The sequence below is a fragment of the Pinus tabuliformis genome, chromosome 5_1 (assembly GCF_031772625.1).
Source record: "Pinus tabuliformis cultivar Carrire ecotype Pingquan chromosome 5_1, CPIR1, whole genome shotgun sequence".
Classification (NCBI taxonomy): domain Eukaryota; kingdom Viridiplantae; phylum Streptophyta; class Pinopsida; order Pinales; family Pinaceae; genus Pinus; species Pinus tabuliformis.
In genome coordinates this window covers 244,104,500-244,123,443 of record NC_142305.1, presented here as the reverse complement: position 1 = coordinate 244,123,443, position 18,944 = coordinate 244,104,500, and the positions used below count along the sequence as shown (strand labels likewise).

The 18,944-nt window shown below is 33.6% G+C and overlaps 1 protein-coding gene across 1 annotated transcript in view; it reads left to right on the top strand.

Moving 5' to 3' along the window:
• LOC149164327 (alanine--glyoxylate aminotransferase 2 homolog 1, mitochondrial-like) overlaps window positions 1-18,944 on the top strand; it is a 67,150-nt gene that overhangs the window by 761 nt on the left and 47,445 nt on the right. The gene's annotated exons all lie outside the window — the stretch shown is intronic.

Here is an 18,944-nt window from a genome sequence, read left to right as displayed (position 1 = left end):
ACATAAATATCGCACCTGTGATCTGCATGTAATTATAACATACATAGTCTCAGGAATTTTGTGAGTAGCCACTAATTATAACATACATAGTCTCAGGAATTTTGTCAGTAGCCACAAAATCTACGGGGTATTCTGTGCTGTTGGAAATTTTTTATTTAAAAGTTTGGGTCAGATTATGGTGAAACGTTTAGCTCTAATTTAATTAGACTGTTTTTTTTTTTTTGAAAATTATGGAAATTTCAGTAATATTTTGATAAATTTCAGTGGTTATTTTTGTAAATCTAAGTTATAATTAGATTATTTTTTTCTTTGAAAATTATGGAAATTTCAGCAATATTTTATAAATTTTAGCAGGGATTTTTGTAAATTCAGGTTATAACTGTGAAACTTCAAGATTTTAGGTACGTCAGATCAGAAATTTTTGATGGTTCTGAATCTATTTCCACCATAAAAAAACATGATTTAAACAGATAAGATTTGTTGTAACCATTATTAATCATCCGGTAATTCCTCAACTGAGTAGACTTGTCCAAAAGTTTCTGCCTTTGCTTCTCTTTTTCTAATATGTTGTAGTTTTAAAGAGTGGTGTTTCCATAATTTAACACCCACTGAACCATCATGATAGGGAATGGTTATCACCCAGTAAGCTAATGCTTCCATCTTTCTCTCTTTTCTAGCAGGATCGGTTTAGTGATTTATGTGGACATTACTAACTACTTCACCAATTCAAGCCTTTTGAGTTTTAGTATTTGGAATTGATTTGTAGTAGTGTTACTAGTATGTATGTTTAGTATTTTAATTAACTTTATATTTCAAGTCCAGATTTATCAGGGTTTTAAAAGATCAAATTTTTTAAAATATAAATATTTAATTATTTTAAATAACAAATTTTTTTCTATGTAAAAATCATATTTTATAATATTTCTACCTGTGTAAATCTAAAATTTTCCCTATCTTTTTATATATTAATTTCTTTTTTTATATATAATAATATATTATTATAATATCAATATGTTTTTTTCATATATATATTTAATATCTTCTTTAGACGGGAGGAAATAGGTTAACCGCCCAAGACCCAGAGGTATCTGGCAGAGTGAAAGCCTGCCCCCTTACAGACCACCAGCAAGTTATCAAAGATGGCTTGATTTTCCTTGAATAAAGATAATGAATCAGTGAGAAACAAAATCGCTGTCATCATTATTGGTTTGACAATTGAATTATAATAAATTTTCCAAGTTTAAAAAAAATAAATTAATATTATTATTTATTTTATATATAATTACTGTAATCGTTAAAAAAGTATGTGCTCCATCATAATTATGTACAGGATCTCGCGACTCTCAGTGCAACTATCATAATATATGATATATTTATTATATAAAGTGCATTTTTATAAGTTAAAGTGCTCTGTAGTAGAAAATTGGCATTTTCAATTTTAAAGGATCATCTCATCTTTAATATATTCTGTTTTTATTGGCATTTTCAATTTTAGCGGATCGTGTAATCATTATATATATTAAAAATATATTTATTATATTATATTATGATTTTAATATAAAAATGAAGGTTATTTAATTTTTAATGATAATGTTATTGTTTTAGTTTGAAAATAAAGACTATTGATAGTGATAATAAAAATATTAATAATAAAAATATTAATATAATTGGGATTAAACTTTTTAAATATATTTATATTTATTATTTTATGTATGTTATGTAATTTTATATATTATTTTAAAAGTTTTTAATATAGATAGAAAAAAATGATATATTAATTTGGTATTTTTCTTAATTAAAATAATTAAAATTGAATTATTGTTATTTATAAAATTAATTTTAAAAATTTAAAGACGAGAGTTTAATATGACAAGTAAAATATAGTTGAGTAGTAAAAAATCGTTATTTATTTTAGTATATGTATTTATTTTATTCTCAAGAGATTAATAGAAACGTGAAAATGGATTTTGAAATAGGTTAGATATTTAAAAGATAAATTTTAGAATTAAAATCAAGTAAACTAATATTATAGTAATATAATTTTTTTTCCCTATTGATTTTACAAATTTTACAAAAAATTTAGGGATGAGTAGAGTTATTCTATCATTTTACATTTTTGTATGGTGAAAGAGTATCTCCAAGAATTTTTGCCAAATTTTGAATTAACTTAAAATTTCAAAAAACTAGTTAGAATTCCAAATTAATCAAAGTTTCAATTTTTTATGTTATTATATTCAAATAACAAGAAGGAAGTTTGCTACATGATTAGATGACTTTCTTTGAAACACTAATATGATTTATCACAACTGCAAGACTGGACTGGGGTTTCCTCCGCATCCTCCTTGCTAAAATTGGTCTGGGGTCTCAAGGAATTAATTGGGTGATGGCCTGCGTTGAGAACGTTCAATACTCAGTAATCATTAATGGTCTCCCAGCAGCTCCCTTTAAGACGGAAAGAGGACTTCGTCAAGGATGTCCTCTCTCTCCTCTTCTTTTTATCCTAGTCATGAGCACTCTCAGTTCGCAGATCAACAAAGCTGCTACAGAGCATCGTTATGCCCCGATTAAGATCTGCAAGAACATCTTTCTTTCACACAATCTGTTTGTCGACGATATTCTTACTTTTGCTATGCTATGCAAATCCAGTTGGTTATGTCTCTCAGGCATCTTTCAGAAATTCCAATCTGCAACGGGCTTGGTCATTAACAGAGCCAAATCCACTTTATATCATAGTGGCTCAAATCTGGAACTTGCGCAATGGATTGCTGATCTCTTTGGTGTCAATTTGGCATCAATCAATGACGGATTCAAATACTTGGGCTTCTTCCTCAAGCCAAAGGCATATTGAAATCAGGACTGGGCATGGATGATCGACCGTTTTTATAGGAAGATTTCAAGATGGGAGATGCGATTTTTATCCCTTGGAGGCAGATTAATTCTCGTCCAATCTGTTCTTTCCCAGCTTGCGGTCTATTGGGCTCATCTCTTTTATTTGCCTGCTGCTATTGTAAGGAAAATGGTCTCTTTATCAGCAAATTTTCTTTGGGGAGGGCGTTCTCATCATTCTAAGATCCACCTGGCAAAGATGGATATCATTTCCAGGCCCAAACGGTCAGGCGGTTGGGGTCTTCTTCATATGCGCTCATTTGGCAGGGCACTCCCCTGCAATTCTCTTCACAGGGGCGTCTTTGGTAACGACATATGGAGTGCCATCATCAATCAAAAATACTTGAAAGGCAGGCCTTTGGTTTATTGGTACAGGAATAAGATTCTTGGTTCAAAGAGAGGATCCGCTATTTGGCTGGGATTCAAAAAGGTACGGGACCTCTTTTTCGATTTTCTCAAGTGGCGCTTTTCCTCCGGCTCCAATATCATTATAGGCGTAGATGCAACTGTTTATGGTCTGGAAAAAAAGCTCTCCCCAGATTTGATATCATTTCTACACACTCGGGGTTTGTTCACTTGGGACAAATTGATTCTATCATGGTCATCCTCCTCGCCGATCTGGAAGGGTGCTGAGGATCTTGGTCTACCTCCTTTGCTGCAACAGCCTTGGGAACTGGCGAAAAAGTTCTTTGTAGACAAAGGCATCATTCAGACAGGTGATACTGACGAACTGATATGGTCCAAGCCGAATTCAACACAGCCAGTACGTGTACAAGATTTATATGGTGCTGCCTCGACTTACCAACAGCTGCGGCCATCTCCAATCTTCCCTTACAAATTTTGGAAAGCTCATTGCCCGCTTAAGGCAATTTTATTCTCTTGGCTGCTTTTTCTAATAGAAACCTCTCATGGGAGGTCCTTCAGCGAAAGGGGTGGTCGGGCCCAAGCAGATGTGTTATGTGTCGTCAAGTGCCGAAAACGAATGCCCACATGTTTTTCCAGTGCCCAGCATCGGCCCAAATCTGGTATGAACTTTCATTATCTCATGGTTTTGCTCAGCAGGTTTTTGCTTCTGTGCAGGAGGGATTCAAATGGTGGTCAGCTCAAAGCCCAGAATTGCAATCTTTATTCATCATTACCTGTTGGTGTCTCTGGAAGTGGAGGAACGCCTGCATTTTCCAGGACTCCAAGGATCCTATTCTCTCTTCTCTCATTTACATATCTGCGATGCTCACTCCAGCATGTCAATGATGTTTTTCTTTTCATGATGTTCAGCAAATGGTTTTGCTTGGCCTTGCTTATATCTTCGGTTTTTTCAGGATATGTTTTGTCATATTGGGTTTTCTCATGGACTTATCTAGGCTCCAGGCCTGCTAATATCTACTGAATGCTCAGAACTGCCGGCCATCTGCATGCCGATTGGTTTTTGGCTCTTATGTATCTGCTTTATATTTCCTTAATATAAAATATGATGATTTTCATTCTGAAAAAAAAGATCATATAATAATTTGGAAGATTAAGCAATGGATTTAGATATATGGAATCTTTATAAGCTCAATCTTTACACATATGGACCCATTTGCAAAGATTATTTGTTATTTGCATATATTAACTAAAAGATTGTGTCTATATCTTATTTTCTCTTTTTCTTTCATTTTTCCTTCCTTCCAAGAGTGTAATGTAATAAACTCAAAGAGAATATATCTTATTTTTTCTTTTTTCTTTCATTTTTCCTTCCTTCCGAGAGTGTAATGTAATAAATTCAAAGAGAAAATATGTGAATCGCCGTCATGTGATCTTTTAAACTCTCCTTCAAAACATACATATTTTATTGGACTCTAGTTTTTGAATACCATCATCTAAAGAGAATTTTTGACAAATGGGGCTAAGGTTCACAAAGGAAATGTGCACACGTTATGGGTAAGTTTTTTTGTATTTTTGTTTTTTGACAAAGATGAGAAAGTTTACTATTAAGTCTGAACCCAGACACAACAAAATACTTGTGAAGTTTTACATTCTATTCTAGGACACAAAAACTTCATAGAGGATTATGAGAGGAGTTTCAAAATTTACATCAAGTTTGTTATTACTATCATACCTAATAAACAAACTATTGCTACCGCAGGCTCGACCAAACTTGTCGCATAATAAAATACATTTATATAAAGTAAACATAGCTTACGAGGAGGACCAATGGACATTTTGTTCAAGGGGCCGCCATGGGCATTGTTGGTCATGCTTCAGTTTTCATCAGGAGTTCTCTAGAACTGCATGTTTGCAAGTTGGCGTCGAATCCAATCAAGCTCGTCTTCCAACTGAATAATTTTGTATTCGTGCATTTGGACTTCCTTAGTCAAGAAGATAATGCTACTGATTGATGACAAATTTTCTGACGAATGTCACTAATCTCTTCTTGTTTGTCAACTGGAGGATGCGGGTAGCGATTACAGGGACTGAACCTGCCAAAAGCAGGGGGGCACCTTTGTTGTCCACTTTGAGCTAGTGTCCCAAGTTGCGAAGAGAAGAAGATTGAACAAGAAGGACTTTTTGAATAGGAAGGCTTAGTGAGGCACAACGTCAAAAGAGAAAATTAGAGAGAGAGAGGATGACAACATAACACTTTAAAGTATACCTCTTGAGGGAGGACCAAATAGGTGACTCTGGAAACAGACCCAAGGAACCGTGTAATTGACTCTTATTGTTCACTTGAGCTTCTGCATTGAACACGCGAGGTGATAGAGTGTACTTTCAAATAGAATTAGAAGTCGTTGTTGATGTAATTAGAATTTACAAATTTATATTCCAGAGAAAACCAGAATTTGCTATATCCATTCGATGGCGATGTATGCCTATGACTTGTAGTAGTAGAGACAAGACCATAGTTGAGAGAGAGCACAAAAATTCACAACTTGTTCCTATGAAGAAAAGAGGGTCGAGTGTGCTTCCCACATTCAGGATGGTAAGCCTCAACACTTGGATTGAAGGATTGAATACATAAGACATAGTAATGACTGCAAAGATTACAATATGTAAAACTTTGAACCATCTACATCATCATAAGCATGAGATCATCCACCATGAATGCAACTCGCAATTCAAAGAGATCCCATGCTTCTAGGGGTGATGCCATCAAGTGTTTCATAAATTTAATCCATTTGTTAACCATCAAGCCTAGTACAAAGATGGAGGGGGAGGAGCAGAGGTGTTTGCAAGTTATCTGCCTTGCATGCCCTAAGTTAATGTTCCCATGGCTTTCCTTCACACAGGGTACCACCTCATACGATATAGACTTGTGCATAACTCCACTTGTTGATTGTTGAATTAATATCCAAGAGGGGAAGCAACAGGGGCTTGGGAGGGAAGCCTATATCATTTTCCATGATATAACACACAGATTGGTTTAAGGCATCAATTCTATTAAGAGGTATGGGGCTAGGACATCCTTTCTATAGATCACGGAATAACTTTCCAGCTTAGAGTTCCATTAACATCGCATTGCCCTTCATCTAGTCGACATGCGAGGTTTGCCTAAATATCTGCTTCTTTGTTTTGGCTACGAAGTATGTGCAAAGATGACTTATGTGAGAATGATTCTGCGATGCAATTAATTCTTCAGAGGAGAAGGGAGAGAAGGTTGTTCTTTGGAAGAAAGCCTAGTTGGAGGTGTTGGATTGTGATGAGGGAATCCTCCAAGATGACTATGGAAGAGATGCATCGATCTTTTTCCCACTGAAGATTCAAGTGAAGCCCATACATTTCCACAAGATTATTCGTTTTTTGGCCCAGTCCCCAAGCAAACTTTACTTCCTGATTTCCATCGGGTTTTAAAAGAATCTCTCCCCCTCCTGCGACCCTTACATTATGGGTAAATTAAAACCATCCATCACTTATTTGGAGAATGTATATCTACTCATAGTGGTTGAGATTATTTTTGGAATACTAAACATTACATCTTTTTCAATGAAATTGACTTTAGCATCATTTCACTAGATATTAATAATTTTCTTTTTAATAATGATATTTTTATCTTTCAATAATTACAAAAAATATATAAATTAAATTATATATATATATATATATATATATGAAATTATAAAAAGACACCATATATAAATTGAATTTGCAACTTTATAATACAAAACTCTTTATTACAATAGTATATGTACCAACTTGGATCCATTTTAACCCCGGATCTATCAAGCATTGAGAGGGATCAAATCTCTCAAGACGCAAACCTCTTTTTTGAGCACAAAACTTGTGGACATGTTTGCACCTCAAGAGATTTGATCCCTCTTGGTGTTTGATATATCTGAGGTTAAAATGGATCTAGGCTAGTTTTAGTCATGTGCGACCATGGAGAATTTGTTGAACATCTAATTATTTTGATAATTTGGAATATGCTAAATATGTAGTATGGTCACTTTAATTTTAAATTTGCTAAGTTATCTCAATTTGTTGAGATGAGAGAGACTGTTAATAACTTGAATGATGAAAAATATTGAAATAAAACTTTTGAATGCAAAGTGACAATGTAATAGTGTTGAATTATAGAAAATGTGAATAATAAGAATGTAGTCAATTACAAATAGTGTTCATTGTGATCAATCTAAAACTATTTTCTTCTATTGTTCTTCTGGTCACACCTGTTAGTTTCGCCATCTTTTCATATGGATCATATGAAAAGGGCGGTTAAACTTGCAGGCCATTCAAATCTTTAGTTCAAGCTATTGTAGTAAATGTCATACCTCGCCTCTCTTGCTCTCTGATATTAATAATAGTTTTCTCCAAAGTCAATCATTGTGACTTACGGAGTGTTAAGTCCCAAATAAGTTTCAATGATAGTTTTTTTCTATTACCTCGGCTGAATGCTAAGTGACTAACACATTGGAATGATGGAAAATGTGAATAATAAGAATGTATTCAATTATAAATAGTTTACAATTTCAAGAAGAAAACAATTGAATTGAACATTTGATTTAAGATGAAAACTCAAGTATTTTATTTATGGTTGAATTAGTGTGACACAAAAATCAATGCACACTATTAATCTAGTTGTGTCGAAATTAATGTACATCACACTACTACCTACATCATATCAAAAATCATCTACACCGAAATCAATGCATCTAGTGCAAGTAATCGAATAGAAATAGAAAACAACATCTACATTGAAATCAATGCATCTAAAGCAAGCAATCAAATAGGATTAGAAATCAACATGTACACTGAAATCAATGCATGCGCTGCAAGAAATTAAATAGGATTAGAAATCAATGTATCTAGTGCACACAATCAAATAAGATTAGAAATCAACAACTACACTAAAATAATGCATCTACTGTAATCAATCAAATAGGATTAGGAATTAACATCTACACTAAAATCAATGCATCTATTTCAGTGACTAACATTGTATCTCCCCCTCCCTCTTTCTCCCATCTGTCACTTTCTCTCTCTCTCCGCCTCTTCCTCCCCCTTCTCTCTCTTCTCCACCATCTATATCTATATTTCCCTCCATTTGTCCTCCTTTGTCTCTCTAACTCACCCCCCAAACACACACAATCTCTTTCTCCATATCTATCTCTCCGTCCCTCCCTCCCTCTCTATCTCTCTCTCTTCTTCCCTCTCTGCCCCCTCCATCTATATCTTTATCTCCCCCCATCTCTCCTTTGTCTCTCTATCTCACCCCTCAAACATACACTCTCTCTCTCCATATCTATCTATCTATCTATCTTTCTCCCTCCCTCTTCCTCTTGCACCCTCCCTCTTCCCCTTCTCTCCATCTCTCTCCTTCACTCTCTCTTCCCTCAATGCATTCATCAATATTTTTTTTGTACTTACACTGAAATCAATGCACACTACTAATCTAATTACTTTGAAATTAATGTAAATCATACATATAGCTACATCAAATCAGATATCAACATCTACACTAAAACAAATGCATCTAGTTCAAACATTTAAATAGAATTAGAAATCAACATCTACACTAAAATCAATTCATCTAGTGCAAGTAATCAAATCGGATTATAAATCAACATATACATTGAAATCAAGGCATCTAGTGCAAACAATCAAATAATATTAGAAATCAACATCTACACTAAACTCAATGCATCTAGTGCAAGGAATCAAATAAAATTAGAAATGAACAACTATACTAAAGTCAATGCATCCGGTGTAATCAATCAAGTAGGATTAGCAATCAACAACTACACTGAAATCATGCATCTATTTCAGTGAATAACATTGTATCTCCTCTCTCTCTCTCTCTCTCTCTCTCTCTCTCTCATCACATGGCATCTATATCTAGATCTCCATCCATCTCTCCTTTGTCTCTCTATCTCACGCCGCCCCCTAACTGCCCCACCCCACACACACGCACTCTCCATATCTATCTATGTCTCCCTCCCTCCCTCTATTGCTCTCTTCTTCCCTCCTCCCCCCATTTATATCTCTATCTCCCTCCATCTCTCCTTCTTTGTCTCGCTATCTCACCCCCCAAACATACACACTCTTTCTCCATCTCTCTCTCTCTTCCTCCCTCTTCCTCTCCCCCTCTCTCTCTTCCTCTTCTCTCCCTCTCTCCTTCTCTTTCTCTTCCCTCTCGCTCTTCTCTCTCCATCTCTCCCTTGTCAACCCCCCTCTCTCTCCACCTTTGTCTCTATGTATTTATTCTTCCCTCCATCTCTCTCGCCCTCCAACTCCATCTCTCTCTCCCTTCCTATCTCCTTCTCTCTCTCTTCCTTCGTCTTTCTCCCTTTCTCTCCCCCCCATAATACTCTCTCTGTCCCCACCCTCAATTTTTGCCTCCCTTACATTTTACATTACATTATATTTTGCATTTTGCATTTTACATTTTACATACTTATTATCCGTACACATCTCCCATATATATATATATATCCTTGACATTTAAAAAATATTGATGTCTAACATCTAACACCTACACATCTCTCCTATACTGGGCTATAGAGTGCCTCTCGGTGCAATAAATATTTTTTTAAATATAACATAATTTTATTATTTTTTAAAAAAATCATGAAATTTTATAAGGAGTTGTCTTTAGTGCGACTTTTTGGACTTTCGACAGAAAAATTTGAGGTTAAATCTTGATTTGTGTTATTTAAACTGGGTTTTTAATGCATATTTGCATTCAACACCCTGAAAAACCCCTAGGACGCTTTGATTGTGCAGGGATTACCCATCAAGCTTGTGATTTCAATAAATTGTTGCCAGATTTTACAGAAATTTGACCAGAAAACCCATCAGAAAACCCACCAGAAAAGCTTCCAAAAAGTAGCACTAAAGACAACTCCAATATATAATTGACATATTTTAAATCATATTTTTTTGTTATTTTAAAATTAATTTAGCTAATGACTATCACTCTATTTTTTATTTAACATTAGTTTTTGCATTATTAAATGTTTATGTTTTGCACATGAAATGACTAACATTAGTTTTTGCATTATTAAGTGTTTTGCAAGACGTAGCCTAACTTATAGACTAAATGACCATTTTCATGACATATTTTCTAGTTAATTTTAATCAAAATATGGCATAGATTTTTAAAAATTTGAATTTAAATTGTTTAATATATAAAATTAAAGTGCCCAAAAATTTTTAGTGTTCAAAATCCATTTATACATTCAATAAAATCACATTCTTTCTTAAAATTGTTTTGAGTGATTTTAATAAAAAATTCTATTTCATAAATATTTTACACAAAACTTCAAAAAATATTTTTTTATTTTTTTATTATTATAAATTTGTTTTTTGTTTTTCTAATTTTTTAATTAAATATTTTTATTGAAAAATATTTATTTTTAAAGCTTTCTTCTATATTTTTTACTATTTCAAATTCAACCATTATCATTTAACCATCATTCTATTAATAAAAAATAATATAAAACCAAATTTTAATATATCATAAAAATAAATTAATCATTATATAATTTTTATGTAAACAAATAAATATATTATATTTCCTTTTCTTATTAAATATAATTTTTTTATTTTTATTACTATTCCAATTCAATCACTACTCTATTTTAAAAAAACTCATATTCCCAATACTCTATTTTTAAATAACTCACATATATATATATATAAACCACCTTCCATAGGTTTGATTTATATCTCTGGTTTGGTTTAATAAAAAATAATATAAAAATCAAATTTAAATATATCATAAAAATAAATTAATCATTATATATAAATAAATAAATATGTTATATTTCCTTTTCTTATTAAATATAATTTTTATTTTTTTTATTACCATTCCAATTCAACCACTACTCTATTTTAAAAAACTCATATAAACCCAATACTCTATTTTTAAAAAACTCATATATATAAATAATGTTTGATTTATGTCTCTTCTTTGGCGGTCCGACAAAAACCTTTGCAAGACATGTCACACCAACTAAAAAGGGAATGAATCTACATTTAGAAAGGGTCCCAACTAAACATTGAATAAATCTACAGCTGGACAACAAACCATACATGTTTCAACATTATTGGAAACTGGATTCTCGGAATTTTGGAAAGTAGAGTTACAGTAAGTCGGACCAACGTGGACTTCCACTTTAACTTCATGATAAAGCGCCGCTGGGTGGAATTTAATAGGCAAATCTAGTTTTTTTTAAAAGGTTGCTGGGTGGAATTTGATTCGCGAATCCATTTTTTTTTAAAGATGAATTAGAAAGTATAAATTTTTTTAAATTTTATCAATAAATTTTATTGTTTTGAAATTCTAATTTTAAATTTATAATAACCTAAATCAGTTGATAATGAAAAATAAAATTTTAATGATAAAATTTTAAATAAAAATTGATAATGAAATTTTATTTAGATGGTAATATTTTACATTAAACTCGAAATTTGAAGGGTTAACTTAATTGGTCGAGTATTTTCATCCGTCAAATCTCCTTGATGCCTTTGAGGTTAGACTTTACTTACTCAATCAAATCTCCTTGATGCGTTTCGACCTAACTTGACACGAAATCCTCCAAAAAATTGATAATTAGATGTAGGAGCATATGCATGTACCCCAGTATACTATGAGCGTGCTAGATGTATTTAGAGCTATAAGCTCCAAACACTTATATGCTTTATGTGATACATAATATGTCCAGTTAGAAATTTCTTACTTATAAGCTTCTTCCTTTTGTTTTTTTCTTAAATGCTGTAATTTTAAAGTGATATTTTCATGGATTGACACCCACTTAACCTACATGATAGGTAAGGATTAACGGGGTCCAGCCACCCTTTAAGCTCATGCTTCCATCCTCCTCTTTGCTTGGGGATGTATTTAGCTCAGTCCACAGGTGGCTATTTCATGTGGATATCACAGGATTACCCGTATAGATCTTATGTTCAGATTTATGAGGCCTCTACCTGTATGTTTGGTGCTTTTGGTGTTTTAATTAACTGTATAGATTTTAAGTCCAGTTTATTAGGCTTTTGGGAAGGATCAAATTTCCAAAAATTAAATATTTTAATCAATTAAAACTAAAAAAAATGTTAATTTAACAATATTGCTTCACAGATATCCTATTTATAATATTTTTGATTTTTTTTTTTAATCTGAATTTCTCCATGTATGTTTTTATATATTATATTAATATATAATATTATTATTATTCATATGTTTTTATATATTATATTAATATTAAATTAATATATAATAATATTATTATTAGTATTATCTATTTATTAGTATTTTAATTTTAGTGGATAATCTAATTATATATATATATAGATATATATATTTTTTACAAAGTCGGGTGTTATATTAAGGTTTGAAATAAAAAAGAGGAGTCAAATCTCCGAAGATACAATAAGTGCCGGATACAGCTTAGGTTAATAGAGTTTCAAAATGAGACTCTTTCTATTACCCTTGTCCTACTTGTTCTGATTCTAAAACTACTATAGCTGATATAGATTCTTACAAACTGTCCTAACCAAAATTTACATTTAAAGACCATTTTAGTCGATTTCGATATGGCTAATTTCTCTTGCAGTAAACTCCTCCGGGTTCGGGTCCGCTTCTGGTTGTTTGGCACTTGAGGAGCTGGGTGCCGCTTTGTTTCGTTTATCCATCATCCATTGCAGTATTGAAATTGATTCTTTTGCATGGCTGCATCGGTTTGCTAAATGACGAAACTGTTCATGCAATGAAGACACCCTGTGAAAAAACAGATCTATTTCAGCTCTGTATTTTTCATTCAGAATGCGGTTATGGTCTTCCAGCCTTGTTTCTAGGATCTTTTGCCGATTCTCCAAAATGTGCTGCTGGGTTCTAACTTCTTCGAGTTCTGCTTGCAAATCTGAACAATGCAAGCAATCTTCACTTCGGTCCATTGGGATTGATAAGGGGGTACAGAAACAAGAAGGAGGGAGCAGAGAGGTAAAAACGTGGCAGTCAAACTGAACGGGTGAGATAGGAATGGCAACAGGAATTAAGATTATAAGAAGATACCAGGAAGGACATAAAACATGGGAAGTATACAGAGGAGCGGACTTTGGGGTGCCATGGATGAGAAGCGCAGCATAAATCCAGATCAGCTGAAGGAAGCAATGGCTTGCTATACTCCAGGCATTCAAACCCGAGGAATCACTGAGATTAAGACAGAGAAGAGGGAGCTTTCTGCAAGAACCAGGGGACAAGAAAGGCTTGCTGTGGAAAAGAGAGGGATTCACGACAAAGGGATTCGCGAAAGAGAGAAAGATAGTGCCAGAGAAGGGAAGAGGGATGTTGATTAAATAGTAGAGCTGGTGATCAATTAGGCGGGATCCAGATTGACTAGTCACGGGAGGCTGAAGGGAAGTCTGTTGGCGAGACTGAAAAGAGATCAAGTGTCTCAGAGAAACAGATCTGGTGAAAGATATGCCGGCGGGCATGATGAAGTTAACCTGGTTACTGCGCCTTCTGCAGCCGGCGCGTCCATGTATTGCCCCTATGCTGATGACAGTCCAGTTGCCGGCCCAATAAAAAGGACGATTACCAGGCCTGACACCGGATTTGAACTTGAAGCGGGAGATATCCATTGTGATCATGGCAGAAATTGGATCGATTCCCTGGAATTGCATCTGAAGGTGCCGACGGGTCTTCCACACGCGTTGTTGGCATGTTCATCGGCCTTTTTATTGAGATTTCGGAGGATGTGGAAATATTGGATGTCATCCATCATATGATGAAGGATTTGATTTCGTTTATTTACTTGTTGGAGCAGAATGTTGGGGGAGTTTTGCTGCTACGCCATTAATCGAATTACAATTGAGGAATCCCCGAATACCTAAGCTTTTTTAATTCCCATTTTGCCTAACTGGGTTAGACCTTGGAATAAAGCCAGAGCTTCGGCTTTGTTGTTTGAGACTTCCCCAAGATTCCACTCGTAGTGGAGGATGCATTCCCCTTTGGGGTTTGTGATCAATCCCCCTGCTCCAGTTATCCCAGGATTCGATTTGGAAGCCCCATAAAAAAAAAGGGAATAGCAGTTACTCTTTTGAATCCAATTGGTGAAGTCCTGCTCTTTTAACCTGATTTTCCAAGACCTGATTTCTTCTTTGTTCTAAGCTTCTCTCTTATTGCCTTCTGGTACTTTGCACTACCTGTGCAAGATATAACTAATTATGTCTCGCACCTCAACACTGTACTGTGTAGCATCGTTTTTGCCTTTGGTATTGTTTGAGATAGTTTCCAAGGCAAGAGTTTTGGCTTTGTTGCAAGTGGTTCGAGTATTTGTACTCTTATCTTGAAAAAAAAATTTGTTCCTGGCAAGCCAGATTCGCCACAGCAAGGTGTGGGAAAGAGCATTCCATACTCTTTTCACCAAGTGATTTCTTTTTTCTTTCCAAGGGCAACTTTCCCTCCACTTGTATATTGTCTCTACTATGGTATTATGAGGGTCCCAGTTTATAGCTCCAATGAGAGACATCTTTCTCCAGCAATCGGCTGCAAATGGAATCTAATTATATATATATATATAGAAGAAGAATTATTATATAAATTGATTATTTAAAGTTATGGGTTTTAAAACCGGTGAATCGGTAACTGCCAGTCCTAATTTATGAAAGATCCAAAATCAATCCTCGTAGCTGCCACTATAACACCAAGAGTACATCCAACCAAGAGTACATCCAACTACCTCCGCGGTCTCCTGAGCTTCGCAGTAGATTGTAAAACCACACATCACTGTACATATGTCTTGGTAGACTTAGCAGTCAAATCCCTTCAAGGGGTAGAGTATGTATGCCTTCGTAGATTTAGCAGTGAAATCCTTTGTCCCACAAACAAGGGTCTCATACACCAATTTGGTGTTTCGCGTGGCCATGACTTTAAAATTGGATATTATTATTATGATTATTATATTAAAGATTATCTAATATTAATGATAAAACTATTTTTTTTTTTTTTTTGAAAAGGTGCATGATTGATAGCTCTATTAATTTTTTTTAATTAATTTTTTTAAGTTTGACAATAGTGAGGCTACCTCATGGTCATTGAACCCATGACTTAACATCTGGGAGTGCCTTAATAAGGACCCGTCATGGCCATTGAACCCATGACTTAACATTTGGGAGTGCCTTCACAAGACACCCGATCCATCTGTTCTATCCAAGAACCATCCATCTGTTCTATCCAAGAACGAGTGAACAACTCTATTAAAAATATTAATATATTTGAGATTAAAATTTTTAGAATATATTTATTTTTATTATTTTATTTTTTATATTATTTAAAAGTTTTCAATATATTTATCTTGAAAAAATAATTTTTATATATCAAACTAGTGAACCACTCTATTAAAAATATTAATATATTTGGGATTAATTTTTTTGAATATATTTATATTTATTATTTTAATTTTTATATTATTTAAAAATTTCTAATATATTTATATTGGAAAAATAAATTTTATATATCAATTTAGTATTTGGCTTAATTATATTTTAAAATTAAATTATTGTTATTTATAAAATTGACTTAAAAAATTTAAAGACTAGTAAGTAATAAAATATAGTCATCTACTTTAGCATATGTATCCACTTCTTTTCTTAAAAGATTAATAGAATGGAAAAATAGATTTGGAGATAATTAGATATGTGAAAGATAAATTTTAGAATTTAAAATCAAGTACACTAATAGTATAGCAAAATAATTTCTTTTCTTAATTACAAATTTGACAATTTTTTTAAAAATAAATAGAATTATACATCATCTAGCAAAATAATTTCTTTTCTTAATTACAAATTTGACAATTTTTTTAAAAATAAATAGAATTATACCATCATCTACAGAGCATATTTCTCAAAAGGGGCTAAGGCTCATAAATCCGTTCATAGTGGGTTGAAATTATTTTTGGAATGCATTACATTTTTTTTCAATGAAATTGACTTTAATATCATTTTACTGGATGATAATAATTTTTTATTTAATAATAATATTTTTATTTTTCAATAATTATAAAAAGAAATTATATTTAAATTGAATTTGTAATTTTATAAATTACATATAAGATGATTTTAAAAATATTTTTTTCTTAAAAGAATTAGCTAGTGTGGTTTATTATTAGGACTACTAGTTCAAAACGTGTTAGCAAAATTTTCACTTATGTAATATGGATCACAAAAATCACATTTTAAAAATAAAATAATTTTTGAATTGAGGCCTCTGTGATCCATATCAAGTTTATGAGAAAACGTTTTTCGGTGTAAATCACATGATAATACATTTGTCGACGCGTTTCAAACCAACAAGTGTGGTTCATCGTCAGGACAAGTTGAAGAATCAGATCCTCGCTGCAAATTAAGTAGGGAGAGTAGATTGTCCAACGACTAGGTTTGACTAAAAAAACGGCTAAAACGGCCATATTGGGTTAGACTGGACAAAATGCTATAATTGACCAAGAAACGACTAGATTTGACAAATTAAATTGTTTAACTATAATAATATTATTATTATGTTAAAACAAATATTATTTTAATATTTATCAAGAGTTATTTTAAGTAAAAAGGATTCTGGGTTAACACTATTTCATTTAGGGAATATTTACCCTAATTTATATAATAACTATTAGTGAATGAAAGGTTTTAATCTAAACTAATAATGATAGATTAATAGTATTGATCTTCTTCTTAATGGCTTGTATAACTGATTAATATAAATTCAATAGTAAAGGAATTAATTATTGTTTAAGCTAGATTGTTCAAATTAGACGTGTATAATTAGTAATAGTATGGATATAAATATTAGTTATTATTATATTATTGTAGTTATAATAAAGTATTATTCTTATCATTAATGGTTAGTTTATCTAATGGGAATAGATCTAGGGATGATATTACTAGTAAGGATTAATATAATAGTGTTATAATAATAGTATTATTATTAAAGGTTTGTGTAACTAATTAATAAAAAGATGTCTGATGGGAACATCAACTTGCGATTAAAATATTAGACAGTCTCTTAAACCAAGGGAGAATTACAAAGAGGAGTAAGGAAATATGATTAAACAATCAAGAAAAAGATATTAATAGAGGAAGGGGAGGAAGGGAAAGTAACGACTAGGAAGAGAGAGCCGGGATCCAGCAACTACTAATCTTCCAGCTATCATCTCTGTTGAGATTGCTTGGTCTTCTTTCAATCTCAATTGCCTCCCTAAATTTTTCGGTGATGGAATTGCGCCACCCTTGCAATAACCTTGGCCTCCTCAATACACACATGATGCTTGGTCTTCTCTGCATGCTCCGCTAGTGCGGAAGACTTTGTTCTCCCGTGCTTTAGGTCAGCAACGTGCTCATTAATCCTTTGATTAATAGAGCGTCCCGTCTCACCAACATAGGGGGTCCCACAGGAACAAGGAATAATATAAACACCCTTCATGTCCTTAGGGTCGATAAGATCTTTTATTGGCCGGAGGGATTTACGAATGGTGTTGAGGGGTCTAAAGGTTGTGGGAACATTATGCTTCTTAAGAACCTGAGCAATCTTATCAGTCGTCCCTTGGATAAAAGGTAGATAGACCCTTGGGACTCGTTCTTTAGGCTCTTTTTTAACAACCGAATTTCTGGAAGCTTTAAGGAAAGCCTTCTGACCAAGGTGTCTACTATAACCATGTTTTCTTTATCAAAGCTCTTTTCATCAGAGATCCTTAGGGCACGAGTAGCGAGGGTGTTGAGAACGCCCAACTTTTGAGCTAGGAAATGATGGGAACTGGCATGAAGATACTGCTTCGTATGTGTTTTCTTCCGAAACACTTGGTGGGAGAGGGAACCGTCAATATTCTTTGAAATAAGAATATCAAGGAAAGGGAGGCAACCATCGACTTCTTGCTCAGTTTTGAGGGCGAGTTCTTCGAACAGACCTGTGGTGTTGCCATGGGCTCGCCCTTATCCCCTGTTGTTGCTAATCTTTTTATGGAGGATTTTGAATCCAAGGCTTTGGCCTCAACCCGTCTCCTACCAAAGCTCTAGAAAAGATATGTAGATGACACTAATGTCATCTGGTCCCATGGCTAAGAGGAGTTAGATCTCTTCTTCGATCATCTCAACCGTCAACCATCCTCCATTAAGTTCACAATGGAGCAGGAAGTTGATGGTTGCCTCCCTTTCCTTGATATTCTTATTTTAAGGAATATTGGTGGTTCCCTCTCCCACCAAGTGTTTCGGAAGAAAACACATACAGAACAGTATCTTCATGCCAATTCCCATCATTTCCCAGCTCAAAAGTTGGGCGTTCTCAACACCTTCGCTACTCGTGCCCTAAGGATCACTAATGAAAAGAGCTTTGATAAAGAAAAATCTCATCTCCTTAATGTCTTTGTTGAGAACGATTATAGTAGACACCTTGGTTAGAAGGCTTTCTTAAAGCTCCAGAATTTTGGTTGTTAAAAAATATCCTAAAGAACGAGTCCCAGGGGTCCATCTACCTTTTGTCGAAGGGACCACTGATAAGATTTCTCAGGTTCTTAAGAAGCATAATGTTCCCACGACCTTTAGACCCCTCAACACCATTCATAAATCCCTCTGGTCAGTAAAGGATCCTATCG